The 25,195-nt window shown below is 40.5% G+C and overlaps 41 non-coding genes across 41 annotated transcripts; 22 read left to right on the forward strand and 19 right to left on the reverse strand.

Moving 5' to 3' along the window:
- Positions 1 to 193: 193 nt before the first annotated feature.
- On the reverse strand, positions 194 to 266 carry trnaa-agc (transfer RNA alanine (anticodon AGC)). Its single transcript has one exon. It is a non-coding gene; the product is annotated as a tRNA-Ala (tRNA).
- A 129-nt stretch (positions 267 to 395) lies between these two features.
- On the forward strand, positions 396 to 477 carry trnas-gcu (transfer RNA serine (anticodon GCU)). Its single transcript has one exon. It is a non-coding gene; the product is annotated as a tRNA-Ser (tRNA).
- Positions 478 to 2,746: 2,269 nt separating this feature from the next.
- On the reverse strand, positions 2,747 to 2,819 carry trnaa-agc (transfer RNA alanine (anticodon AGC)). Its single transcript has one exon. It is a non-coding gene; the product is annotated as a tRNA-Ala (tRNA).
- Positions 2,820 to 2,948: 129 nt separating this feature from the next.
- Positions 2,949 to 3,030, forward strand: trnas-gcu (transfer RNA serine (anticodon GCU)). Its single transcript has one exon. It is a non-coding gene; the product is annotated as a tRNA-Ser (tRNA).
- Positions 3,031 to 3,685: 655 nt separating this feature from the next.
- On the reverse strand, positions 3,686 to 3,758 carry trnaa-agc (transfer RNA alanine (anticodon AGC)). The gene has a single exon. It is a non-coding gene; the product is annotated as a tRNA-Ala (tRNA).
- Positions 3,759 to 3,887: 129 nt separating this feature from the next.
- Positions 3,888 to 3,969, forward strand: trnas-gcu (transfer RNA serine (anticodon GCU)). The gene has a single exon. It is a non-coding gene; the product is annotated as a tRNA-Ser (tRNA).
- A 654-nt stretch (positions 3,970 to 4,623) lies between these two features.
- Positions 4,624 to 4,696, reverse strand: trnaa-agc (transfer RNA alanine (anticodon AGC)). Its single transcript has one exon. It is a non-coding gene; the product is annotated as a tRNA-Ala (tRNA).
- A 129-nt stretch (positions 4,697 to 4,825) lies between these two features.
- trnas-gcu (transfer RNA serine (anticodon GCU)) lies at positions 4,826 to 4,907 on the forward strand. The gene has a single exon. It is a non-coding gene; the product is annotated as a tRNA-Ser (tRNA).
- A 2,269-nt stretch (positions 4,908 to 7,176) lies between these two features.
- On the reverse strand, positions 7,177 to 7,249 carry trnaa-agc (transfer RNA alanine (anticodon AGC)). The gene has a single exon. It is a non-coding gene; the product is annotated as a tRNA-Ala (tRNA).
- A 129-nt stretch (positions 7,250 to 7,378) lies between these two features.
- On the forward strand, positions 7,379 to 7,460 carry trnas-gcu (transfer RNA serine (anticodon GCU)). The gene has a single exon. It is a non-coding gene; the product is annotated as a tRNA-Ser (tRNA).
- Positions 7,461 to 8,115: 655 nt separating this feature from the next.
- On the reverse strand, positions 8,116 to 8,188 carry trnaa-agc (transfer RNA alanine (anticodon AGC)). The gene has a single exon. It is a non-coding gene; the product is annotated as a tRNA-Ala (tRNA).
- Positions 8,189 to 8,317: 129 nt separating this feature from the next.
- trnas-gcu (transfer RNA serine (anticodon GCU)) lies at positions 8,318 to 8,399 on the forward strand. The gene has a single exon. It is a non-coding gene; the product is annotated as a tRNA-Ser (tRNA).
- A 654-nt stretch (positions 8,400 to 9,053) lies between these two features.
- On the reverse strand, positions 9,054 to 9,126 carry trnaa-agc (transfer RNA alanine (anticodon AGC)). Its single transcript has one exon. It is a non-coding gene; the product is annotated as a tRNA-Ala (tRNA).
- Positions 9,127 to 9,255: 129 nt separating this feature from the next.
- Positions 9,256 to 9,337, forward strand: trnas-gcu (transfer RNA serine (anticodon GCU)). Its single transcript has one exon. It is a non-coding gene; the product is annotated as a tRNA-Ser (tRNA).
- A 2,268-nt stretch (positions 9,338 to 11,605) lies between these two features.
- On the reverse strand, positions 11,606 to 11,678 carry trnaa-agc (transfer RNA alanine (anticodon AGC)). Its single transcript has one exon. It is a non-coding gene; the product is annotated as a tRNA-Ala (tRNA).
- A 129-nt stretch (positions 11,679 to 11,807) lies between these two features.
- trnas-gcu (transfer RNA serine (anticodon GCU)) lies at positions 11,808 to 11,889 on the forward strand. The gene has a single exon. It is a non-coding gene; the product is annotated as a tRNA-Ser (tRNA).
- Positions 11,890 to 12,544: 655 nt separating this feature from the next.
- Positions 12,545 to 12,617, reverse strand: trnaa-agc (transfer RNA alanine (anticodon AGC)). The gene has a single exon. It is a non-coding gene; the product is annotated as a tRNA-Ala (tRNA).
- Positions 12,618 to 12,746: 129 nt separating this feature from the next.
- trnas-gcu (transfer RNA serine (anticodon GCU)) lies at positions 12,747 to 12,828 on the forward strand. Its single transcript has one exon. It is a non-coding gene; the product is annotated as a tRNA-Ser (tRNA).
- A 655-nt stretch (positions 12,829 to 13,483) lies between these two features.
- Positions 13,484 to 13,556, reverse strand: trnaa-agc (transfer RNA alanine (anticodon AGC)). Its single transcript has one exon. It is a non-coding gene; the product is annotated as a tRNA-Ala (tRNA).
- A 129-nt stretch (positions 13,557 to 13,685) lies between these two features.
- trnas-gcu (transfer RNA serine (anticodon GCU)) lies at positions 13,686 to 13,767 on the forward strand. The gene has a single exon. It is a non-coding gene; the product is annotated as a tRNA-Ser (tRNA).
- Positions 13,768 to 14,422: 655 nt separating this feature from the next.
- trnaa-agc (transfer RNA alanine (anticodon AGC)) lies at positions 14,423 to 14,495 on the reverse strand. Its single transcript has one exon. It is a non-coding gene; the product is annotated as a tRNA-Ala (tRNA).
- A 129-nt stretch (positions 14,496 to 14,624) lies between these two features.
- trnas-gcu (transfer RNA serine (anticodon GCU)) lies at positions 14,625 to 14,706 on the forward strand. Its single transcript has one exon. It is a non-coding gene; the product is annotated as a tRNA-Ser (tRNA).
- Positions 14,707 to 15,563: 857 nt separating this feature from the next.
- trnas-gcu (transfer RNA serine (anticodon GCU)) lies at positions 15,564 to 15,645 on the forward strand. The gene has a single exon. It is a non-coding gene; the product is annotated as a tRNA-Ser (tRNA).
- An 857-nt stretch (positions 15,646 to 16,502) lies between these two features.
- Positions 16,503 to 16,584, forward strand: trnas-gcu (transfer RNA serine (anticodon GCU)). The gene has a single exon. It is a non-coding gene; the product is annotated as a tRNA-Ser (tRNA).
- Positions 16,585 to 17,239: 655 nt separating this feature from the next.
- trnaa-agc (transfer RNA alanine (anticodon AGC)) lies at positions 17,240 to 17,312 on the reverse strand. Its single transcript has one exon. It is a non-coding gene; the product is annotated as a tRNA-Ala (tRNA).
- Positions 17,313 to 17,442: 130 nt separating this feature from the next.
- Positions 17,443 to 17,524, forward strand: trnas-gcu (transfer RNA serine (anticodon GCU)). Its single transcript has one exon. It is a non-coding gene; the product is annotated as a tRNA-Ser (tRNA).
- A 655-nt stretch (positions 17,525 to 18,179) lies between these two features.
- trnaa-agc (transfer RNA alanine (anticodon AGC)) lies at positions 18,180 to 18,252 on the reverse strand. Its single transcript has one exon. It is a non-coding gene; the product is annotated as a tRNA-Ala (tRNA).
- Positions 18,253 to 18,381: 129 nt separating this feature from the next.
- trnas-gcu (transfer RNA serine (anticodon GCU)) lies at positions 18,382 to 18,463 on the forward strand. The gene has a single exon. It is a non-coding gene; the product is annotated as a tRNA-Ser (tRNA).
- Positions 18,464 to 19,118: 655 nt separating this feature from the next.
- trnaa-agc (transfer RNA alanine (anticodon AGC)) lies at positions 19,119 to 19,191 on the reverse strand. The gene has a single exon. It is a non-coding gene; the product is annotated as a tRNA-Ala (tRNA).
- A 129-nt stretch (positions 19,192 to 19,320) lies between these two features.
- On the forward strand, positions 19,321 to 19,402 carry trnas-gcu (transfer RNA serine (anticodon GCU)). The gene has a single exon. It is a non-coding gene; the product is annotated as a tRNA-Ser (tRNA).
- Positions 19,403 to 20,057: 655 nt separating this feature from the next.
- On the reverse strand, positions 20,058 to 20,130 carry trnaa-agc (transfer RNA alanine (anticodon AGC)). Its single transcript has one exon. It is a non-coding gene; the product is annotated as a tRNA-Ala (tRNA).
- A 129-nt stretch (positions 20,131 to 20,259) lies between these two features.
- trnas-gcu (transfer RNA serine (anticodon GCU)) lies at positions 20,260 to 20,341 on the forward strand. The gene has a single exon. It is a non-coding gene; the product is annotated as a tRNA-Ser (tRNA).
- Positions 20,342 to 20,996: 655 nt separating this feature from the next.
- Positions 20,997 to 21,069, reverse strand: trnaa-agc (transfer RNA alanine (anticodon AGC)). Its single transcript has one exon. It is a non-coding gene; the product is annotated as a tRNA-Ala (tRNA).
- A 129-nt stretch (positions 21,070 to 21,198) lies between these two features.
- On the forward strand, positions 21,199 to 21,280 carry trnas-gcu (transfer RNA serine (anticodon GCU)). Its single transcript has one exon. It is a non-coding gene; the product is annotated as a tRNA-Ser (tRNA).
- Positions 21,281 to 22,137: 857 nt separating this feature from the next.
- Positions 22,138 to 22,219, forward strand: trnas-gcu (transfer RNA serine (anticodon GCU)). Its single transcript has one exon. It is a non-coding gene; the product is annotated as a tRNA-Ser (tRNA).
- Positions 22,220 to 22,874: 655 nt separating this feature from the next.
- trnaa-agc (transfer RNA alanine (anticodon AGC)) lies at positions 22,875 to 22,947 on the reverse strand. Its single transcript has one exon. It is a non-coding gene; the product is annotated as a tRNA-Ala (tRNA).
- A 129-nt stretch (positions 22,948 to 23,076) lies between these two features.
- On the forward strand, positions 23,077 to 23,158 carry trnas-gcu (transfer RNA serine (anticodon GCU)). The gene has a single exon. It is a non-coding gene; the product is annotated as a tRNA-Ser (tRNA).
- Positions 23,159 to 23,813: 655 nt separating this feature from the next.
- Positions 23,814 to 23,886, reverse strand: trnaa-agc (transfer RNA alanine (anticodon AGC)). Its single transcript has one exon. It is a non-coding gene; the product is annotated as a tRNA-Ala (tRNA).
- A 129-nt stretch (positions 23,887 to 24,015) lies between these two features.
- trnas-gcu (transfer RNA serine (anticodon GCU)) lies at positions 24,016 to 24,097 on the forward strand. The gene has a single exon. It is a non-coding gene; the product is annotated as a tRNA-Ser (tRNA).
- A 655-nt stretch (positions 24,098 to 24,752) lies between these two features.
- Positions 24,753 to 24,825, reverse strand: trnaa-agc (transfer RNA alanine (anticodon AGC)). The gene has a single exon. It is a non-coding gene; the product is annotated as a tRNA-Ala (tRNA).
- Positions 24,826 to 24,954: 129 nt separating this feature from the next.
- trnas-gcu (transfer RNA serine (anticodon GCU)) lies at positions 24,955 to 25,036 on the forward strand. Its single transcript has one exon. It is a non-coding gene; the product is annotated as a tRNA-Ser (tRNA).
- The last annotated feature ends 159 nt before the right edge of the window (positions 25,037 to 25,195 follow it).

Here is a 25,195-nt window from a genome sequence, read left to right on the forward strand (position 1 = left end):
TAAAGCAAATGTCACACTGTATGTGGAAGGGTACTGATCAGATAAGTTAGATCATCATAAATTGGAGTCATGCAGTCTTTTTTTATTACTTGCGAAAATGCTTCACGAATTCCGGTTCAATGTACTGTCCTCGTAGGTACAATGAAATTTCGAAAATGAACCTTCTGAGGAAATGAACAAGCTTGGATGACTTTGGAGAATGTGGGCATCGATCCCACTACCTCTCACATGCTAAGCGAGCGCTCTACCACTTGAGCTAATTCCCCTTGTGTAATACTGTAACATTTAAAATTTGGACCACTCATCAGTGTTTAGTCAGGCTTGACAATGACGTTTGTACCCGTGCAATAGTAAATGTGCAAACATGGCTGTCGTCATCATCCATGGTACAAACAGACGAGGTGGCCGAGTGGTTAAGGCGATGGATTGCTAATCCATTGTGCTATGCACGCATGGGTTCGAATCCCATCTTCGTCGAGTAGGTCCTTTATGACAACTGTTCAAAAGTCCTTTCAAAGATTATGCACTTACAACTAACACAGGGAAGAAATTCTGCTCAATTTCACTACAGGTGCTGGCCAGTAAATTAGATTATCATCAAAAGGTTGAAAATATTTCAGTAATTCCTTTCAAAACGTGAAACTTGTACATTATATTCATGCAATGCACACAGACCAATGTATTTCCAATGTTCATTACATTTAAATTTGATATTCATAAGTGACAACTAATGAAAACTCCAAATTTGGTATCTCAAAAAATTAGAATATTCTGAAAAGGCTGAATATAGAAGACACCTGCTGCCACTCTAATCAGCTGATTTACTCAAAACACCTGCAAAGGCCTTTAAAAGGTCCCTCAGTCTTGTTTTGAAGGCACCACAATCATGGGGAAGACTTCTGACTTAACAGCTGTCCAAAAGACAATCATTGACACCTTGCACAAGGAGGGCAAGACACAAAAGGTGATTGCTAAAGAAGCTGGCTGTTCGCAGAGCTCTGTGTCCAAGCACATTAACAGACAGGCGAAGGGACGGAAAAAATGTGGTAGAAAAAAGTGTACAAGCTCTAGGGATAACCGCACCCTGCAGAGAATTGTGACGACAAACCCATTCAAAAATGTGGGGGAGATCCACAAAGAGTGGACTGCAGCTGGAGTCAGCGCTTCAAGAACCACCACGAGGAGACTCATGAAAGACATGGGATTCAGGTGTCGCATTCCGTGTGTCAAGCCACTCTTGAACAAGAAACAGCGCAAGAAGCGTCTCGCCTGGGCCAAGGACAAAAAGGACTGGACTGATGCTGAGTGGTCCAAAGTTATGTTTTCTGATGAAAGCAAGTTCTGCATTTCCTTTGGAAATCAAGGACCCAGAGTCTGGAGGAAGAGCGGAGAAGCACAGAATCCACGTTGCATGAGGTCCAGTGTAAAGTTTCCACCGTCAGTGATGGTGTGGGGTGCCATCTCATCTGCCGGTGTTGGCCCACTCTGTTTCCTGAGGTCCAGGGTCAATGCAGCCGTCTACCAGGAAGTTTTAGAGCACTTCATGCTTCCTGCTGCTGACCAACTTTATGGGGATGCAGACTTCACCTTTCAACAGGACTTGGCACCTGCACACAGTGCCAAAACCACCAGCACCTGGTTCAAGGACCATGGTATCCCTGTCCTTGATTGGCCAGCAAACTCGCCTGACCTTAACCCCATAGAAAATCTATGGGGTATTGTGAAGCGGAGGATGCAATACGCTAGACCCAACAATGCAGAGGAGCTGAAGACGACTATCAGAGCAACCTGGGCTCTCATAACACCTGAGCAGTGCCACAGACTGATCGAGTCCATGCCACGCCGCATTACTGCAGTTATTGAGGCAAAAGGAGCCCCGACTAAGTATTGAGTGCTATACATGCACATTCTTTTCATGTTCATTCTTTTCAGTTGGCCAACATTAGAGAAACAAACATTTTTTCATTGGCCTTTAGAATATTCTAATTTTCTGAGATACCAGATTTGATGTTTTCATTGGTTGTCACCTATAAATATCAAAATTAAACGTAATAAACATCGGAAATACATTGGTCTGTGTGCATTGCATGAATATAATGTACAAGTTTCACGTTTTGAATGGAATTACTGAAATATTTTCAACCTTTTGATGATATTCTAATTTACTGGCCAGCACCTGTAATTATTTCTCACATGATAAGAGTTGTAAGACTTCAATCTCAAGAGTACCTTTCTCAGTTGAGCTTGTCAGGAACTCTACCCACAGGTCGGCATAAGGCTAACCAAATGAATTGCCGAAAAAGGTGGGAATATCTCATGAGTCCCATCTTAGATTGAGTTTGTTCAGGGAACCTACCTACACAATTAGTACTAAGCCTAAAACACGCAATGTGCATTTCCATTCCAAAGTGACTTCCTTGCTTTTAAAGGGACTTCTCTTTAAAATATTGTTTTTCCCAGTGTCAATTGCATACATTTTCAAGGAAGGTTTGATGTCATATTACGGAAATTATTTGTAAGCTTTTACAAACTGAAGCCACTTCTGAATGATTAAAGCAAATGTCACACTGTATGTGGAAGGGTACTGATCAGATAAGTTAGATCATCATAAATTGGAGTCATGCAGTCTTTTTTTTTATTACTTGCGAAAATGCTTCACGAATTCCGGTTCAATGTACTGTCCTCGTAGGTACAATGAAATTTCGAAAATGAACCTTCTGAGGAAATGAACAAGCTTGGATGACTTTGGAGAATGTGGGCATCGATCCCACTACCTCTCACATGCTAAGCGAGCGCTCTACCACTTGAGCTAATTCCCCTTGCGTAATACTGTAACATTTAAAATTTGGACCACTCATCAGTGTTTAGTCAGGCTTGACAATGACGTTTGTACCCGTGCAATAGTAAATGTGCAAACATGGCTGTCGTCATCATCCATGGTACAAACAGACGAGGTGGCCGAGTGGTTAAGGCGATGGATTGCTAATCCATTGTGCTATGCACGCATGGGTTCGAATCCCATCTTCGTCGAGTAGGTCCTTTATGACAACTGTTCAAAAGTCCTTTCAAAGATTATGCACTTACAACTAACACAGGGAAGAAATTCTGCTCAATTTCACTAATTATTTCTCACATGATAAGAGTTGTAAGACTTCAATCTCAAGAGTACCTTTCTCAGTTGAGCTTGTCAGGAACTCTACCCACAGGTCGGCATAAGGCTAACCAAATGAATTGCCGAAAAAGGTGGGAATATCTCATGAGTCCCATCTTAGATTGAGTTTGTTCAGGGAACCTACCTACACAATTAGTACTAAGCCTAAAACACGCAATGCGCATTTCCATTCCAAAGTGACTTCCTTCCTTTTAAAGGGAATTCTCTTTAAAATATTGTTTTTCCCAGTGTCAATTGCATACATTTTCAAGGAAGGTTTGATGTCATATTACGGAAATTATTTGTAAGCTTTTACAATCTGAAGCCACTTCTGAATGATTAAAGCAAATGTCACACTGTATGTGGAAGGGTACTGATCAGATAAGTTAGATCATCATAAATTGGAGTCATGCAGTCTTTTTTTTATTACTTGCGAAAATGCTTCACGAATTCCGGTTCAATGTACTGTCCTCGTAGGTACAATGAAATTTCGAAAATGAACCTTCTGAGGAAATGAACAAGCTTGGATGACTTTGGAGAATGTGGGCATCGATCCCACTACCTCTCACATGCTAAGCGAGCGCTCTACCACTTGAGCTAATTCCCCTTGTGTAATACTGTAACATTTAAAATTTGGACCACTCATCAGTGTTTAATCAGGCTTGACAATGACGTTTGTACCCGTGCAATAGTAAATGTGCAAACATGGCTGTCGTCATCATCCATGGTACAAACAGACGAGGTGGCCGAGTGGTTAAGGCGATGGATTGCTAATCCATTGTGCTATGCACGCATGGGTTCGAATCCCATCTTCGTCGAGTAGGTCCTTTATGACAACTGTTCAAAAGTCCTTTCAAAGATTATGCACTTACAACTAACACAGGGAAGAAATTCTGCTCAATTTCACTAATTATTTCTCACATGATAAGAGTTGTAAGACTTCAATCTCAAGAGTACCTTTCTCAGTTGAGCTTGTCAGGAACTCTACCCACAGGTCGGCATAAGGCTAACCAAATGAATTGCCGAAAAAGGTGGGAATATCTCATGAGTCCCATCTTAGATTGAGTTTGTTCAGGGAACCTACCTACACAATTAGTACTAAGCCTAAAACACGCAATGCGCATTTCCATTCCAAAGTGACTTCCTTGCTTTTAAAGGGAATTCTCTTTAAAATATTGTTTTTCCCAGTGTCAATTGCATACATTTTCAAGGAAGGTTTGATGTCATATTACGGAAATTATTTGTAAGCTTTTACAATCTGAAGCCACTTCTGAATGATTAAAGCAAATGTCACACTGTATGTGGAAGGGTACTGATCAGATAAGTTAGATCATCATAAATTGGAGTCATGCAGTCTTTTTTTATTACTTGCGAAAATGCTTCACGAATTCCGGTTCAATGTACTGTCCTCGTAGGTACAATGAAATTTCGAAAATGAACCTTCTGAGGAAATGAACAAGCTTGGATGACTTTGGAGAATGTGGGCATCGATCCCACTACCTCTCACATGCTAAGCGAGCGCTCTACCACTTGAGCTAATTCCCCTTGTGTAATACTGTAACATTTAAAATTTGGACCACTCATCAGTGTTTAGTCAGGCTTGACAATGACGTTTGTACCCGTGCAATAGTAAATGTGCAAACATGGCTGTCGTCATCATCCATGGTACAAACAGACGAGGTGGCCGAGTGGTTAAGGCGATGGATTGCTAATCCATTGTGCTATGCACGCATGGGTTCGAATCCCATCTTCGTCGAGTAGGTCCTTTATGACAACTGTTCAAAAGTCCTTTCAAAGATTATGCACTTACAACTAACACAGGGAAGAAATTCTGCTCAATTTCACTACAGGTGCTGGCCAGTAAATTAGAATATCATCAAAAGGTTGAAAATATTTCAGTAATTCCTTTCAAAACGTGAAACTTGTACATTATATTCATGCAATGCACACAGACCAATGTATTTCCAATGTTCATTACATTTAAATTTGATATTCATAAGTGACAACTAATGAAAACTCCAAATTTGGTATCTCAAAAAATTAGAATATTCTGAAAAGGCTGAATATAGAAGACACCTGCTGCCACTCTAATCAGCTGATTTACTCAAAACACCTGCAAAGGCCTTTAAAAGGTCCCTCAGTCTTGTTTTGAAGGCACCACAATCATGGGGAAGACTTCTGACTTAACAGCTGTCCAAAAGACAATCATTGACACCTTGCACAAGGAGGGCAAGACACAAAAGGTGATTGCTAAAGAAGCTGGCTGTTCGCAGAGCTCTGTGTCCAAGCACATTAACAGACAGGCGAAGGGACGGAAAAAATGTGGTAGAAAAAAGTGTACAAGCTCTAGGGATAACCGCACCCTGCAGAGAATTGTGACGACAAACCCATTCAAAAATGTGGGGGAGATCCACAAAGAGTGGACTGCAGCTGGAGTCAGCGCTTCAAGAACCACCACGAGGAGACTCATGAAAGACATGGGATTCAGGTGTCGCATTCCGTGTGTCAAGCCACTCTTGAACAAGAAACAGCGCAAGAAGCGTCTCGCCTGGGCCAAGGACAAAAAGGACTGGACTGATGCTGAGTGGTCCAAAGTTATGTTTTCTGATGAAAGCAAGTTCTGCATTTCCTTTGGAAATCAAGGACCCAGAGTCTGGAGGAAGAGCGGAGAAGCACAGAATCCACGTTGCATGAGGTCCAGTGTAAAGTTTCCACCGTCAGTGATGGTGTGGGGTGCCATCTCATCTGCCGGTGTTGGCCCACTCTGTTTCCTGAGGTCCAGGGTCAATGCAGCCGTCTACCAGGAAGTTTTAGAGCACTTCATGCTTCCTGCTGCTGACCAACTTTATGGGGATGCAGACTTCACCTTTCAACAGGACTTGGCACCTGCACACAGTGCCAAAACCACCAGCACCTGGTTCAAGGACCATGGTATCCCTGTCCTTGATTGGCCAGCAAACTCGCCTGACCTTAACCCCATAGAAAATCTATGGGGTATTGTGAAGCGGAGGATGCAATACGCTAGACCCAACAATGCAGAGGAGCTGAAGACGACTATCAGAGCAACCTGGGCTCTCATAACACCTGAGCAGTGCCACAGACTGATCGAGTCCATGCCACGCCGCATTACTGCAGTTATTGAGGCAAAAGGAGCCCCGACTAAGTATTGAGTGCTATACATGCACATTCTTTTCATGTTCATTCTTTTCAGTTGGCCAACATTAGAGAAACAAACATTTTTTCATTGGCCTTTAGAATATTCTAATTTTCTGAGATACCAGATTTGATGTTTTCATTGGTTGTCACCTATAAATATCAAAATTAAACGTAATAAACATCGGAAATACATTGGTCTGTGTGCATTGCATGAATATAATGTACAAGTTTCACGTTTTGAATGGAATTACTGAAATATTTTCAACCTTTTGATGATATTCTAATTTACTGGCCAGCACCTGTAATTATTTCTCACATGATAAGAGTTGTAAGACTTCAATCTCAAGAGTACCTTTCTCAGTTGAGCTTGTCAGGAACTCTACCCACAGGTCGGCATAAGGCTAACCAAATGAATTGCCGAAAAAGGTGGGAATATCTCATGAGTCCCATCTTAGATTGAGTTTGTTCAGGGAACCTACCTACACAATTAGTACTAAGCCTAAAACACGCAATGTGCATTTCCATTCCAAAGTGACTTCCTTGCTTTTAAAGGGACTTCTCTTTAAAATATTGTTTTTCCCAGTGTCAATTGCATACATTTTCAAGGAAGGTTTGATGTCATATTACGGAAATTATTTGTAAGCTTTTACAAACTGAAGCCACTTCTGAATGATTAAAGCAAATGTCACACTGTATGTGGAAGGGTACTGATCAGATAAGTTAGATCATCATAAATTGGAGTCATGCAGTCTTTTTTTTTATTACTTGCGAAAATGCTTCACGAATTCCGGTTCAATGTACTGTCCTCGTAGGTACAATGAAATTTCGAAAATGAACCTTCTGAGGAAATGAACAAGCTTGGATGACTTTGGAGAATGTGGGCATCGATCCCACTACCTCTCACATGCTAAGCGAGCGCTCTACCACTTGAGCTAATTCCCCTTGCGTAATACTGTAACATTTAAAATTTGGACCACTCATCAGTGTTTAGTCAGGCTTGACAATGACGTTTGTACCCGTGCAATAGTAAATGTGCAAACATGGCTGTCGTCATCATCCATGGTACAAACAGACGAGGTGGCCGAGTGGTTAAGGCGATGGATTGCTAATCCATTGTGCTATGCACGCATGGGTTCGAATCCCATCTTCGTCGAGTAGGTCCTTTATGACAACTGTTCAAAAGTCCTTTCAAAGATTATGCACTTACAACTAACACAGGGAAGAAATTCTGCTCAATTTCACTAATTATTTCTCACATAATAAGAGTTGTAAGACTTCAATCTCAAGAGTACCTTTCTCAGTTGAGCTTGTCAGGAACTCTACCCACAGGTCGGCATAAGGCTAACCAAATGAATTGCCGAAAAAGGTGGGAATATCTCATGAGTCCCATCTTAGATTGAGTTTGTTCAGGGAACCTACCTACACAATTAGTACTAAGCCTAAAACACGCAATGCGCATTTCCATTCCAAAGTGACTTCCTTGCTTTTAAAGGGAATTCTCTTTAAAATATTGTTTTTCCCAGTGTCAATTGCATACATTTTCAAGGAAGGTTTGATGTCATATTACGGAAATTATTTGTAAGCTTTTACAATCTGAAGCCACTTCTGAATGATTAAAGCAAATGTCACACTGTATGTGGAAGGGTACTGATCAGATAAGTTAGATCATCATAAATTGGAGTCATGCAGTCTTTTTTTTATTACTTGCGAAAATGCTTCACGAATTCCGGTTCAATGTACTGTCCTCGTAGGTACAATGAAATTTCGAAAATGAACCTTCTGAGGAAATGAACAAGCTTGGATGACTTTGGAGAATGTGGGCATCGATCCCACTACCTCTCACATGCTAAGCGAGCGCTCTACCACTTGAGCTAATTCCCCTTGTGTAATACTGTAACATTTAAAATTTGGACCACTCATCAGTGTTTAGTCAGGCTTGACAATGACGTTTGTACCCGTGCAATAGTAAATGTGCAAACATGGCTGTCGTCATCATCCATGGTACAAACAGACGAGGTGGCCGAGTGGTTAAGGCGATGGATTGCTAATCCATTGTGCTATGCACGCATGGGTTCGAATCCCATCTTCGTCGAGTAGGTCCTTTATGACAACTGTTCAAAAGTCCTTTCAAAGATTATGCACTTACAACTAACACAGGGAAGAAATTCTGCTCAATTTCACTAATTATTTCTCACATGATAAGAGTTGTAAGACTTCAATCTCAAGAGTACCTTTCTCAGTTGAGCTTGTCAGGAACTCTACCCACAGGTCGGCATAAGGCTAACCAAATGAATTGCCGAAAAAGGTGGGAATATCTCATGAGTCCCATCTTAGATTGAGTTTGTTCAGGGAACCTACCTACACAATTAGTACTAAGCCTAAAACACGCAATGCGCATTTCCATTCCAAAGTGACTTCCTTGCTTTTAAAGGGAATTCTCTTTAAAATATTGTTTTTCCCAGTGTCAATTGCATACATTTTCAAGGATGGTTTGATGTCATATTACGGAAATTATTTGTAAGCTTTTACAATCTGAAGCCACTTCTGAATGATTAAAGCAAATGTCACACTGTATGTGGAAGGGTACTGATCAGATAAGTTAGATCATCATAAATTGGAGTCATGCAGTCTTTTTTTATTACTTGCGAAAATGCTTCACGAATTCCGGTTCAATGTACTGTCCTCGTAGGTACAATGAAATTTCGAAAATGAACCTTTTGAGGAAATGAACAAGCTTGGATGACTTTGGAGAATGTGGGCATCGATCCCACTACCTCTCACATGCTAAGCGAGCGCTCTACCACTTGAGCTAATTCCCCTTGTGTAATACTGTAACATTTAAAATTTGGACCACTCATCAGTGTTTAGTCAGGCTTGACAATGACGTTTGTACCCGTGCAATAGTAAATGTGCAAACATGGCTGTCGTCATCATCCATGGTACAAACAGACGAGGTGGCCGAGTGGTTAAGGCGATGGATTGCTAATCCATTGTGCTATGCACGCATGGGTTCGAATCCCATCTTCGTCGAGTAGGTCCTTTATGACAACTGTTCAAAAGTCCTTTCAAAGATTATGCACTTACAACTAACACAGGGAAGAAATTCTGCTCAATTTCACTACAGGTGCTGGCCAGTAAATTAGAATATCATCAAAAGGTTGAAAATATTTCAGTAATTCCTTTCAAAACGTGAAACTTGTACATTATATTCATGCAATGCACACAGACCAATGTATTTCCAATGTTCATTACATTTAAATTTGATATTCATAAGTGACAACTAATGAAAACTCCAAATTTGGTATCTCAAAAAATTAGAATATTCTGAAAAGGCTGAATATAGAAGACACCTGCTGCCACTCTAATCAGCTGATTTACTCAAAACACCTGCAAAGGCCTTTAAAAGGTCCCTCAGTCTTGTTTTGAAGGCACCACAATCATGGGGAAGACTTCTGACTTAACAGCTGTCCAAAAGACAATCATTGACACCTTGCACAAGGAGGGCAAGACACAAAAGGTGATTGCTAAAGAAGCTGGCTGTTCGCAGAGCTCTGTGTCCAAGCACATTAACAGACAGGCGAAGGGACGGAAAAAATGTGGTAGAAAAAAGTGTACAAGCTCTAGGGATAACCGCACCCTGCAGAGAATTGTGACGACAAACCCATTCAAAAATGTGGGGGAGATCCACAAAGAGTGGACTGCAGCTGGAGTCAGCGCTTCAAGAACCACCACGAGGAGACTCATGAAAGACATGGGATTCAGGTGTCGCATTCCGTGTGTCAAGCCACTCTTGAACAAGAAACAGCGCAAGAAGCGTCTCGCCTGGGCCAAGGACAAAAAGGACTGGACTGATGCTGAGTGGTCCAAAGTTATGTTTTCTGATGAAAGCAAGTTCTGCATTTCCTTTGGAAATCAAGGACCCAGAGTCTGGAGGAAGAGCGGAGAAGCACAGAATCCACGTTGCATGAGGTCCAGTGTAAAGTTTCCACCGTCAGTGATGGTGTGGGGTGCCATCTCATCTGCCGGTGTTGGCCCACTCTGTTTCCTGAGGTCCAGGGTCAATGCAGCCGTCTACCAGGAAGTTTTAGAGCACTTCATGCTTCCTGCTGCTGACCAACTTTATGGGGATGCAGACTTCACCTTTCAACAGGACTTGGCACCTGCACACAGTGCCAAAACCACCAGCACCTGGTTCAAGGACCATGGTATCCCTGTCCTTGATTGGCCAGCAAACTCGCCTGACCTTAACCCCATAGAAAATCTATGGGGTATTGTGAAGCGGAGGATGCAATACGCTAGACCCAACAATGCAGAGGAGCTGAAGACGACTATCAGAGCAACCTGGGCTCTCATAACACCTGAGCAGTGCCACAGACTGATCGAGTCCATGCCACGCCGCATTACTGCAGTTATTGAGGCAAAAGGAGCCCCGACTAAGTATTGAGTGCTATACATGCACATTCTTTTCATGTTCATTCTTTTCAGTTGGCCAACATTAGAGAAACAAACATTTTTTCATTGGCCTTTAGAATATTCTAATTTTCTGAGATACCAGATTTGATGTTTTCATTGGTTGTCACCTATAAATATCAAAATTAAACGTAATAAACATCGGAAATACATTGGTCTGTGTGCATTGCATGAATATAATGTACAAGTTTCACGTTTTGAATGGAATTACTGAAATATTTTCAACCTTTTGATGATATTCTAATTTACTGGCCAGCACCTGTAATTATTTCTCACATGATAAGAGTTGTAAGACTTCAATCTCAAGAGTACCTTTCTCAGTTGAGCTTGTCAGGAACTCTACCCACAGGTCGGCATAAGGCTAACCAAATGAATTGCCGAAAAAGGTGGGAATATCTTATGAGTCCCATCTTAGATTGAGTTTGTTCAGGGAACCTACCTACACAATTAGTACTAAGCCTAAAACACGCAATGTGCATTTCCATTCCAAAGTGACTTCCTTGCTTTTAAAGGGACTTCTCTTTAAAATATTGTTTTTCCCAGTGTCAATTGCATACATTTTCAAGGAAGGTTTGATGTCATATTACGGAAATTATTTGTAAGCTTTTACAAACTGAAGCCACTTCTGAATGATTAAAGCAAATGTCACACTGTATGTGGAAGGGTACTGATCAGATAAGTTAGATCATCATAAATTGGAGTCATGCAGTCTTTTTTTTATTACTTGCGAAAATGCTTCACGAATTCCGGTTCAATGTACTGTCCTCGTAGGTACAATGAAATTTCGAAAATGAACCTTCTGAGGAAATGAACAAGCTTGGATGACTTTGGAGAATGTGGGCATCGATCCCACTACCTCTCACATGCTAAGCGAGCGCTCTACCACTTGAGCTAATTCCCCTTGTGTAATACTGTAACATTTAAAATTTGGACCACTCATCAGTGTTTAGTCAGGCTTGACAATGACGTTTGTACCCGTGCAATAGTAAATGTGCAAACATGGCTGTCGTCATCATCCATGGTACAAACAGACGAGGTGGCCGAGTGGTTAAGGCGATGGATTGCTAATCCATTGTGCTATGCACGCATGGGTTCGAATCCCATCTTCGTCGAGTAGGTCCTTTATGACAACTGTTCAAAAGTCCTTTCAAAGATTATGCACTTACAACTAACACAGGGAAGAAATTCTGCTCAATTTCACTAATTATTTCTCACATGATAAGAGTTGTAAGACTTCAATCTCAAGAGTACCTTTCTCAGTTGAGCTTGTCAGGAACTCTACCCACAGGTCGGCATAAGGCTAACCAAATGAATTGCCGAAAAAGGTGGGAATATCTCATGAGTCCCATCTTAGATTGAGTTTGTTCAGGGAACCTACCTACACAATTAGTACTAAGCCTAAAACACGCAATGCGCATTTCCATTCCAAAGTGACTTCCTTGCTTTTAAAGGGACTTCTCTTTAAAATATTGTTTTTCCCAGTGTCAATTGCATACATTTTCAAGGAAGGTTTGATGTCATATTACGGAAATTATTTGTAAGCTTTTACAAACTGAAGCCACTTCTGAATGATTAAAGCAAATGTCACACTGTATGTGGAAGGGTACTGATCAGATAAGTTAGATCATCATAAATTGGAGTCATGCAGTCTTTTTTTTATTACTTGCGAAAATGCTTCACGAATTCCGGTTCAATGTACTGTCCTCGTAGGTACAATGAAATTTCGAAAATGAACCTTCTGAGGAAATGAACAAGCTTGGATGACTTTGGAGAATGTGGGCATCGATCCCACTACCTCTCACATGCTAAGCGAGCGCTCTACCACTTGAGCTAATTCCCCTTGTGTAATACTGTAACATTTAAAATTTGGACCACTCATCAGTGTTTAGTCAGGCTTGACAATGACGTTTGTACCCGTGCAATAGTAAATGTGCAAACATGGCTGTCGTCATCATCCATGGTACAAACAGACGAGGTGGCCGAGTGGTTAAGGCGATGGATTGCTAATCCATTGTGCTATGCACGCATGGGTTCGAATCCCATCTTCGTCGAGTAGGGCTTTTATGACAACTTTTCAAAAGTCCTTTCAAAGATTATGCACTTACAACTAACACAGGGAAGAAATTCTGCTCAATTTCACTAATTATTTCTCACATGATAAGAGTTGTAAGACTTCAATCTCAAGAGTACCTTTCTCAGTTGAGCTTGTCAGGAACTCTACCCAAAGGTCGGCATAAGGCTAACCAAATGAATTGCCGAAAAAGGTGGGAATATCTCATGAGTCCCATCTTAGATTGAGTTTGTTCAGGGAACCTACCTACACAATTAGTACTAAGCCTAAAACACGCAATGCGCATTTCCATTCCAAAGTGACTTCCTTTCTTTTAAAGGGACTTCTCTTTAAAATATTGTTTTTCCCAGTGTCAATTGCATACATTTTCAAGGAAGGTTTGATGTCATATTACGGAAATTATTTGTAAGCTTTTACAAACTGAAGCCACTTCTGAATGATTAAAGCAAATGTCACACTGTATGTGGAAGGGTACTGATCAGATAAGTTAGATCATCATAAATTGGAGTCATGCAGTCTTTTTTTTATTACTTGCGAAAATGCTTCACGAATTCCGGTTCAATGTACTGTCCTCGTAGGTACAATGAAATTTCGAAAATGAACCTTCTGAGGAAATGAACAAGCTTGGATGACTTTGGAGAATGTGGGCATCGATCCCACTTCCTCTCACATGCTAAGCGAGCGCTCTACCACTTGAGCTAATTCCCCTTGTATTTTACTGTAACATTTAAAATTTGGACCACTCATCAGTGTTTAGACAGGCTTGACAATGACGTTTGAACCCGTGCAATAGTAAATGTGCAAACATGGCTGTCGTCATCATCCATGGTACAAACAGACGAGGTGGCCGAGTGGTTAAGGCGATGGATTGCTAATCCATTGTGCTATGCACGCATGGGTTCGAATCCCATCTTCGTCGAGTAGGTCCTTTATGACAACTGTTCAAAAGTCCTTTCAAAGATTATGCACTTACAACTAACACAGGGAAGAAATTCTGCTCAATTTCACTAATTATTTCTCACATGATAAGAGTTGTAAGACTTCAATCTCAAGAGTACCTTTCTCAGTTGAGCTTGTCAGGAACTCTACCCACAGGTCGGCATAAGGCTAACCAAATGAATTGCCGAAAAAGGTGGGAATATCTCATGAGTCCCATCTTAGATTGAGTTTGTTCAGGGAACCTACCTACACAATTAGTACTAAGCCTAAAACACGCAATGCGCATTTCCATTCCAAAGTGACTTCCTTGCTTTTAAAGGGACTTCTCTTTAAAATATTGTTTTTCCCAGTGTCAATTGCATACATTTTCAAGGAAGGTTTGATGTCATATTACGGAAATTATTTGTAAGCTTTTACAAACTGAAGCCACTTCTGAATGATTAAAGCAAATGTCACACTGTATGTGGAAGGGTACTGATCAGATAAGTTAGATCATCATAAATTGGAGTCATGCAGTCTTTTTTTTATTACTTGCGAAAATGCTTCACGAATTCCGGTTCAATGTACTGTCCTCGTAGGTACAATGAAATTTCGAAAATGAACCTTCTGAGGAAATGAACAAGCTTGGATGACTTTGGAGAATGTGGGCATCGATCCCACTACCTCTCACATGCTAAGCGAGCGCTCTACCACTTGAGCTAATTCCCCTTGTGTAATACTGTAACATTTAAAATTTGGACCACTCATCAGTGTTTAGTCAGGCTTGACAATGACGTTTGTACCCGTGCAATAGTAAATGTGCAAACATGGCTGTCGTCATCATCCATGGTACAAACAGACGAGGTGGCCGAGTGGTTAAGGCGATGGATTGCTAATCCATTGTGCTATGCACGCATGGGTTCGAATTCCATCTTCGTCGAGTAGGTCCTTTATGACAACTGTTCAAAAGTCCTTTCAAAGATTATGCACTTACAACTAACACAGGGAAGAAATTCTGCTCAATTTCACTAATTATTTCTCACATGATAAGAGTTGTAAGACTTCAATCTCAAGAGTACCTTTCTCAGTTGAGCTTGTCAGGAACTCTACCCAAAGGTCGGCATAAGGCTAACCAAATGAATTGCCGAAAAAGGTGGGAATATCTCATGAGTCCCATCTTAGATTGAGTTTGTTCAGGGAACCTACCTACACAATTAGTACTAAGCCTAAAACACGCAATGCGCATTTCCATTCCAAAGTGACTTCCTTTCTTTTAAAGGGACTTCTCTTTAAAATATTGTTTTTCCCAGTGTCAATTGCATACATTTTCAAGGAAGGTTTGATGTCATATTACGGAAATTATTTGTAAGCTTTTACAAACTGAAGCCACTTCTGAATGATTAAAGCAAATGTCACACTGTATGTGGAAGGGTACTGATCAGATAAGTTAGATCATCATAAATTGGAGTCATGCAGTCTTTTTTTTATTACTTGCGAAAATGCTTCACGAATTCCGGTTCAATGTACTGTCCTCGTAGGTACAATGAAATTTCGAAAATGAACCTTCTGAGGAAATGAACAAGCTTGGATGACTTTGGAGAATGTGGGCATCGATCCCACTTCCTCTCACATGCTAAGCGAGCACTCTACCACTTGAGCTAATTCCCCTTGTATTTCACTGTAACATTTAAAATTTGGACCACTCATCAGTGTTTAGACAGGCTTGACAATGACGTTTGAACCCGTGCAATAGTAAATGTGCAAACATGGCTGTCGTCATCATCCTTGGTACAAACAGACGAGGTGGCCGAGTGGTTAAGGCGATGGATTGCTAATCCATTGTGCTATGCACGCATGGGTTCGAATCCCATCTTCGTCGAGTAACTCCTTTATGACAACTGTTCAAAAGTCCTTTCAAAGATTATGCACTTACAACTAACACAGGGAAGAAATTCTGCTCAATTTCACTAATTATTTCTCACATGATAAGAGTTGTAAGACTTCAATCTCAAGAGTACCTTTCTCAGTTGAGCTTGTCAGGAACTCTACCCACAGGTCGGCATAAGGCTAACCAAATGAATTGCCGAAAAAGGTGGGAATATCTCATGAGTCCCATCTTAGATTGAGTTTGTTCAGGGAACCTACCTACACAATTAGTACTAAGCCTAAAACACGCAATGCGCATTTCCATTCCAAAGTGACTTCCTTGCTTTTAAAGGGAATTCTCTTTAAAATATTGTTTTTCCCAGTGTCAATTGCATACATTTTCAAGGAAGGTTTGATGTCATATTACGGAAATTATTTGTAAGCTTTTACAAACTGAAGCCACTTCTGAATGATTAAAGCAAATGTCACACTGTATGTGGAAGGGTACTGATCAGATAAGTTAGATCATCATAAATTGGAGTCATGCAGTCTTTTTTTTATTACTTGCGAAAATGCTTCACAAATTCCGGTTCAATGTACTGTCCTCGTAGGTACAATGAAATTTCGAAAATGAACCTTCTGAGGAAATGAACAAGCTTGGATGACTTTGGAGAATGTGGGCATCGATCCCACTTCCTCTCACATGCTAAGCGAGCACTCTACCACTTGAGCTAATTCCCCTTGTATTTTACTGTAACATTTAAAATTTGGACCACTCATCAGTGTTTAGACAGGCTTGACAATGACGTTTGAACCCGTGCAATAGTAAATGTGCAAACATGGCTGTCGTCATCATCCATGGTACAAACAGACGAGGTGGCCGAGTGGTTAAGGCGATGGATTGCTAATCCATTGTGCTATGCACGCATGGGTTCGAATCCCATCTTCGTCGAGTAGGTCCTTTATGACAACTGTTCAAAAGTCCTTTCAAAGATTATGCACTTACAACTAACACAGGGAAGAAATTCTGCTCAATTTCACTAATTATTTCTCACATGATAAGAGTTGTAAGACTTCAATCTCAAGAGTACCTTTCTCAGTTGAGCTTGTCAGGAACTCTACCCACAGGTCGGCATAAGGCTAACCAAATGAATTGCCGAAAAAGGTGGGAATATCTCATGAGTCCCATCTTAGATTGAGTTTGTTCAGGGAACCTACCTACACAATTAGTACTAAGCCTAAAACACGCAATGCGCATTTCCATTCCAAAGTGACTTCCTTGCTTTTAAAGGGAATTCTCTTTAAAATATTGTTTTTCCCAGTGTCAATTGCATACATTTTCAAGGAAGGTTTGATGTCATATTACGGAAATTATTTGTAAGCTTTTACAAACTGAAGCCACTTCTGAATGATTAAAGCAAATGTCACACTGTATGTGGAAGGGTACTGATCAGATAAGTTAGATCATCATAAATTGGAGTCATGCAGTCTTTTTTTTATTACTTGTGAAAATGCTTCACGAATTCCGGTTCAATGTACTGTCCTCGTAGGTACAATGAAATTTCGAAAATGAACCTTCTGAGGAAATGAACAAGCTTGGATGACTTTGGAGAATGTGGGCATCGATCCCACTACCTCTCACATGCTAAGCGAGCGCTCTACCACTTGAGCTAATTCCCCTTGTGTAATACTGTAACATTTAAAATTTGGACCACTCATCAGTGTTTAGTCAGGCTTGACAATGACGTTTGTACCCGTGCAATAGTAAATGTGCAAACATGGCTGTCGTCATCAACCATTGGTACAAACAGACGAGGTGGCCGAGTGGTTAAGGCGATGGATTGCTAATCCATTGTGCTATGCACGCATGGGTTCGAATCCCATCTTCGTCGAGTAGGTCCTTTATGACAACTGTTCAAAAGTCCTTTCAAAGATTATGCACTTACAACTAACACAGGGAAGAAATTCTGCTCAATTTCACTAATTATTTCTCACATGATAAGTGTTGTAAGACTTCAATCTCAAGAGTACCTTTCTCAGTTGAGCTTGTCAGGAACTCTACCCACAGGTCGGCATAAGGCTAACCAAATGAATTGCCGAAAAAGGTGGGAATATCTCATGAGTCCCATCTTAGATTGAGTTTGTTCAGGGAACCTACCTACACAATTAGTACTAAGCCTAAAACACGCAATGCGCATTTCCATTCCAAAGTGACTTCCTTGCTTTTAAAGGGACTTCTCTTTAAAATATTGTTTTTCCCAGTGTCAATTGCATACATTTTCAAGGAAGGTTTGATGTCATATTACGGAAATTATTTGTAAGCTTTTACAAACTGAAGCCACTTCTGAATGATTAAAGCAAATGTCACACTGTATGTGGAAGGGTACTGATCAGATAAGTTAGATCATCATAAATTGGAGTCATGCAGTCTTTTTTTTATTACTTGCGAAAATGCTTCACGAATTCCGGTTCAATGTACTGTCCTCGTAGGTACAATGAAATTTCGAAAATGAACCTTCTGAGGAAATGAACAAGCTTGGATGACTTTGGAGAATGTGGGCATCGATCCCACTACCTCTCACATGCTAAGCGAGCGCTCTACCACTTGAGCTAATTCCCCTTGCGTAATACTGTAACATTTAAAATTTGGACCACTCATCAGTGTTTAGTCAGGCTTGACAATGACGTTTGTACCCGTGCAATAGTAAATGTGCAAACATGGCTGTCGTCATCATCCATGTTACAAACAGACGAGGTGGCCGAGTGGTTAAGGCGATGGATTGCTAATCCATTGTGCTATGCACGCATGGGTTCGAATCCCATCTTCGTCGAGTAGGTCCTTTATGACAACTGTTCAAAAGTCCTTTCAAAGATTATGCACTTACAACTAACACAGGGAAGAAATTCTGCTCAATTTCACTAATTATTTCTCACATGATAAGAGTTGTAAGACTTCAATCTCAAGAGTACCTTTCTCAGTTGAGCTTGTCAGGAACTCTACCCACAGGTCGGCATAAGGCTAACCAAATGAATTGCCGAAAAAGGTGGGAATATCTCATGAGTCCCATCTTAGATTGAGTTTGTTCAGGGAACCTACCTACACAATTAGTACTAAGCCTAAAACACGCAATGCGCATTTCCATTCCAAAGTGACTTCCTTGCTTTTAAAGGGAATTCTCTTTAAAATATTGTTTTTCCCAGTGTCAATTGCATACATTTTCAAGGAAGGTTTGATGTCATATTACGGAAATTATTTGTAAGCTTTTACAATCTGAAGCCACTTCTGAATGATTAAAGCAAATGTCACACTGTATGTGGAAGGGTACTGATCAGATAAGTTAGATCATCATAAATTGGAGTCATGCAGTCTTTTTTTTATTACTTGCGAAAATGCTTCACGAATTCCGGTTCAATGTACTGTCCTCGTAGGTACAATGAAATTTCGAAAATGAACCTTCTGAGGAAATGAACAAGCTTGGATGACTTTGGAGAATGTGGGCATCGATCCCACTACCTCTCACATGCTAAGCGAGCGCTCTACCACTTGAGCTAATTCCCCTTGTGTAATACTGTAACATTTAAAATTTGGACCACTCATCAGTGTTTAGTCAGGCTTGACAATGACGTTTGTACCCGTGCAATAGTAAATGTGCAAACATGGCTGTCGTCATCATCCATGGTACAAACAGACGAGGTGGCCGAGTGGTTAAGGCGATGGATTGCTAATCCATTGTGCTATGCACGCATGGGTTCGAATCCCATCTTAGTCGAGTAGGTCCTTTATGACAACTGTTCAAAAGTCCTTTCAAAGATTATGCACTTACAACTAACACAGGGAAGAAATTCTGCTCAATTTCACTAATTATTTCTCACATGATAAGAGTTGTAAGACTTCAATCTCAAGAGTACCTTTCTCAGTTGAGCTTGTCAGGAACTCTACCCACAGGTCGGCATAAGGCTAACCAAATGAATTGCCGAAAAAGGTGGGAATATCTCATGAGTCCCATCTTAGATTGAGTTTGTTCAGGGAACCTACCTACACAATTAGTACTAAGCCTAAAACACGCAATGCGCATTTCCATTCCAAAGTGACTTCCTTTCTTTTAAAGGGACTTCTCTTTAAAATATTGTTTTTCCCAGTGTCAATTGCATACATTTTCAAGGAAGGTTTGATGTCATATTACGGAAATTATTTGTAAGCTTTTACAAACTGAAGCCACTTCTGAATGATTAAAGCAAATGTCACACTGTATGTGGAAGGGTACTGATCAGATAAGTTAGATCATCATAAATTGGAGTCATGCAGTCTTTTTTTTATTACTTGCGAAAATGCTTCACGAATTCCGGTTCAATGTACTGTCCTCGTAGGTACAATGAAATTTCGAAAATGAACCTTCTGAGGAAATGAACAAGCTTGGATGACTTTGGAGAATGTGGGCATCGATCCCACTACCTCTCACATGCTAAGCGAGCGCTCTACCACTTGAGCTAATTCCCCTTGTGTAATACTGTAACATTTAAAATTTGGACCACTCATCAGTGTTTAGTCAGGCTTGACAATGACGTTTGTACCCGTGCAATAGTAAATGTGCAAACATGGCTGTCGTCATCATCCATAGTACAAACAGACGAGGTGGCCGAGTGGTTAAGGCGATGGATTGCTAATCCATTGTGCTATGCACGCATGGGTTCGAATCCCATCTTCGTCGAGTAGGTCCTTTATGACAACTGTTCAAAAGTCCTTTCAAAGATTATGCACTTACAACTAACACAGGGAAGAAATTCTGCTCAATTTCACTAATTATTTCTCACATGATAAGTGTTGTAAGACTTCAATCTCAAGAGTACCTTTCTCAGTTGAGCTTGTCAGGAACTCTACCCACAGGTCGGCATAAGGCTAACCAAATGAATTGCCGAAAAAGGTGGGAATATCTCATGAGTCCCATCTTAGATTGAGTTTGTTCAGGGAACCTACCTACACAATTAGTACTAAGCCTAAAACACGCAATGCGCATTTCCATTCCAAAGTGACTTCCTTGCTTTTAAAGGGACTTCTCTTTAAAATATTGTTTTTCCCAGTGTCAATTGCATACATTTTCAAGGAAGGTTTGATGTCATATTACGGAAATTATTTGTAAGCTTTTACAAACTGAAGCCACTTCTGAATGATTAAAGCAAATGTCACACTGTATGTGGAAGGGTACTGATCAGATAAGTTAGATCATCATAAATTGGAGTCATGCAGTCTTTTTTTTATTACTTGCGAAAATGCTTCACGAATTCCGGTTCAATGTACTGTCCTCGTAGGTACAATGAAATTTCGAAAATGAACCTTCTGAGGAAATGAACAAGCTTGGATGACTTTGGAGAATGTGGGCATCGATCCCACTACCTCTCACATGCTAAGCGAGCGCTCTACCACTTGAGCTAATTCCCCTTGCGTAATACTGTAACATTTAAAATTTGGACCACTCATCAGTGTTTAGTCAGGCTTGACAATGACGTTTGTACCCGTGCAATAGTAAATGTGCAAACATGGCTGTCGTCATCATCCATGGTACAAACAGACGAGGTGGCCGAGTGGTTAAGGCGATGGATTGCTAATCCATTGTGCTATGCAAGCATGGGTTCGAATCCCATCTTCGTCGAGTAGGTCCTTTATGACAACTGTTCAAAAGTCCTTTCAAAGATTATGCACTTACAACTAACACAGGGAAGAAATTCTGCTCAATTTCACTAATTATTTCTCACATGATAAGAGTTGTAAGACTTCAATCTCAAGAGTACCTTTCTCAGTTGAGCTTGTCAGGAACTCTACCCACAGGTCGGCATAAGGCTAACCAAATGAATTGCCGAAAAAGGTGGGAATATCTCATGAGTCCCATCTTAGATTGAGTTTGTTCAGGGAACCTACCTACACAATGAGTACTAAGCCTAAAACACGCAATGCGCATTTCCATTCCAAAGTGACTTCCTTGCTTTTAAAGGGACTTCTCTTTAAAATATTGTTTTTCCCAGTGTCAATTGCATACATTTTCAAGGAAGGTTTGATGTCATATTACGGAAATTATTTGTAAGCTTTTACAAACTGAAGCCACTTCTGAATGATTAAAGCAAATGTCACACTGTATGTGGAAGGGTACTGATCAGATAAGTTAGATCATCATAAATTGGAGTCATGCAGTCTTTTTTTTATTACTTGTGAAAATGCTTCACGAATTCCGGTTCAATGTACTGTCCTCGTAGGTACAATGAAATTTCGAAAATGAACCTTCTGAGGAAATGAACAAGCTTGGATGACTTTGGAGAATGTGGGCATCGATCCCACTACCTCTGACATGCTAAGCGAGCGCTCTACCACTTGAGCTAATTCCCCTTGTGTAATACTGTAACATTTAAAATTTGGACCACTCATCAGTGTTTAGTCAGGCTTGACAATGACGTTTGTACCCGTGCAATAGTAAATGTGCAAACATGGCTGTCGTCATCATCCATAGTACAAACAGACGAGGTGGCCGAGTGGTTAAGGCGATGGATTGCTAATCCATTGTGCTATGCACGCATGGGTTCGAATCCCATCTTCGTCGAGTAGGTCCTTTATGACAACTGTTCAAAAGTCCTTTCAAAGATTATGCACTTACAACTAACACAGGGAAGAAATTCTGCTCAATTTCACTAATTATTTCTCACATGATAAGTGTTGTAAGACTTCAATCTCAAGAGTACCTTTCTCAGTTGAGCTTGTCAGGAACTCTACCCACAGGTCGGCATAAGGCTAACCAAATGAATTGCCGAAAAAGGTGGGAATATCTCATGAGTCCCATCTTAGATTGAGTTTGTTCAGGGAACCTACCTACACAATTAGTACTAAGCCTAAAACACGCAATGCGCATTTCCATTCCAAAGTGACCTCCTTGCTTTTAAAGGGACTTCTCTTTAAAATATTGTTTTTCCCAGTGTCAATTGCATACATTTTCAAGGAAGGTTTGATGTCATATTACGGAAATTATTTGTAAGCTTTTACAAACTGAAGCCACTTCTGAATGATTAAAGCAAATGTCACACTGTATGTGGAAGGGTACTGATCAGATAAGTTAGATCATCATAAATTGGAGTCATGCAGTCTTTTTTTTATTACTTGCGAAAATGCTTCACGAATTCCGGTTCAATGTACTGTCCTCGTAGGTACAATGAAATTTCGAAAATGAACCTTCTGAGGAAATGAACAAGCTTGGATGACTTTGGAGAATGTGGGCATCGATCCCACTACCTCTCACATGCTAAGCGAGCGCTCTACCACTTGAGCTAATTCCCCTTGCGTAATACTGTAACATTTAAAATTTGGACCACTCATCAGTGTTTAGTCAGGCTTGACAATGACGTTTGTACCCGTGCAATAGTAAATGTGCAAACATGGCTGTCGTCATCATCCATGGTACAAACAGACGAGGTGGCCGAGTGGTTAAGGCGATGGATTGCTAATCCATTGTGCTATGCACGCATGGGTTCGAATCCCATCTTCGTCGAGTAGGTCCTTTATGACAACTGTTCAAAAGTCCTTTCAAAGATTATGCACTTACAACTAACACAGGGAAGAAATTCTGCTCAATTTCACTAATTATTTCTCACATGATAAGAGTTGTAAGACTTCAATCTCAAGAGTACCTTTCTCAGTTGAGCTTGTCAGGAACTCTACCCACAGGTCGGCATAAGGCTAACCAAATGAATTGCCGAAAAAGGTGGGAATATCTCATGAGTCCCATCTTAGATTGAGTTTGTTCAGGGAACCTACCTACACAATTAGTACTAAGCCTAAAACACGCAATGCGCATTTCCATTCCAAAGTGACTTCCTTGCTTTTAAAGGGAATTCTCTTTAAAATATTGTTTTTCCCAGTGTCAATTGCATACATTTTCAAGGAAGGTTTGATGTCATATTACGGAAATTATTTGTAAGCTTTTACAATCTGAAGCCACTTCTGAATGATTAAAGCAAATGTCACACTGTATGTGGAAGGGTACTGATCAGATAAGTTAGATCATCATAAATTGGAGTCATGCAGTCTTTTTTTTATTACTTGCGAAAATGCTTCACGAATTCCGGTTCAATGTACTGTCCTCGTAGGTACAATGAAATTTCGAAAATGAACCTTCTGAGGAAATGAACAAGCTTGGATGACTTTGGAGAATGTGGGCATCGATCCCACTACCTCTCACATGCTAAGCGAGCGCTCTACCACTTGAGCTAATTCCCCTTGTGTAATACTGTAACATTTAAAATTTGGACCACTCATCAGTGTTTAGTCAGGCTTGACAATGACGTTTGTACCCGTGCAATAGTAAATGTGCAAACATGGCTGTCGTCATCATCCATGGTACAAACAGACGAGGTGGCCGAGTGGTTAAGGCGATGGATTGCTAATCCATTGTGCTATGCACGCATGGGTTCGAATCCCATCTTCGTCGAGTAGGTCCTTTATGACAACTGTTCAAAAGTCCTTTCAAAGATTATGCACTTACAACTAACACAGGGAAGAAATTCTGCTCAATTTCACTAATTATTTCTCACATGATAAGAGTTGTAAGACTTCAATCTCAAGAGTACCTTTCTCAGTTGAGCTTGTCAGGAACTCTACCCACAGGTCGGCATAAGGCTAACCAAATGAATTGCCGAAAAAGGTGGGAATATCTCATGAGTCCCATCTTAGATTGAGTTTGTTCAGGGAACCTACCTACACAATTAGTACTAAGCCTAAAACACGCAATGCGCATTTCCATTCCAAAGTGACTTCCTTTCTTTTAAAGGGACTTCTCTTTAAAATATTGTTTTTCCCAGTGTCAATTGCATACATTTTCAAGGAAGGTTTGATGTCATATTACGGAAATTATTTGTAAGCTTTTACAAACTGAAGCCACTTCTGAATGATTAAAGCAAATGTCACACTGTATGTGGAAGGGTACTGATCAGATAAGTTAGATCATCATAAATTGGAGTCATGCAGTCTTTTTTTTATTACTTGCGAAAATGCTTCACGAATTCCGGTTCAATGTACTGTCCTCGTAGGTACAATGAAATTTCGAAAATGAACCTTCTGAGGAAATGAACAAGCTTGGATGACTTTGGAGAATGTGGGCATCGATCCCACTACCTCTCACATGCTAAGCGAGCGCTCTACCACTTGAGCTAATTCCCCTTGTGTAATACTGTAACATTTAAAATTTGGACCACTCATCAGTGTTTAGTCAGGCTTGACAATGACGTTTGTACCCGTGCAATAGTAAATGTGCAAACATGGCTGTCGTCATCATCCATGGTACAAACAGACGAGGTGGCCGAGTGGTTAAGGCGATGGATTGCTAATCCATTGTGCTATGCACGCATGGGTTCGAATCCCATCTTCGTCGAGTAGGTCCTTTATGACAACTGTTCAAAAGTCCTTTCAAAGATTATGCACTTACAACTAACACAGGGAAGAAATTCTGCTCAATTTCACTAATTATTTCTCACATGATAAGAGTTGTAAGACTTCAATCTCAAGAGTACCTTTCTCAGTTGAGCTTGTC

This window comes from Nothobranchius furzeri, chromosome 3 (genome assembly GCF_043380555.1).
Source record: "Nothobranchius furzeri strain GRZ-AD chromosome 3, NfurGRZ-RIMD1, whole genome shotgun sequence".
NCBI lineage: Eukaryota > Metazoa > Chordata > Actinopteri > Cyprinodontiformes > Nothobranchiidae > Nothobranchius > Nothobranchius furzeri.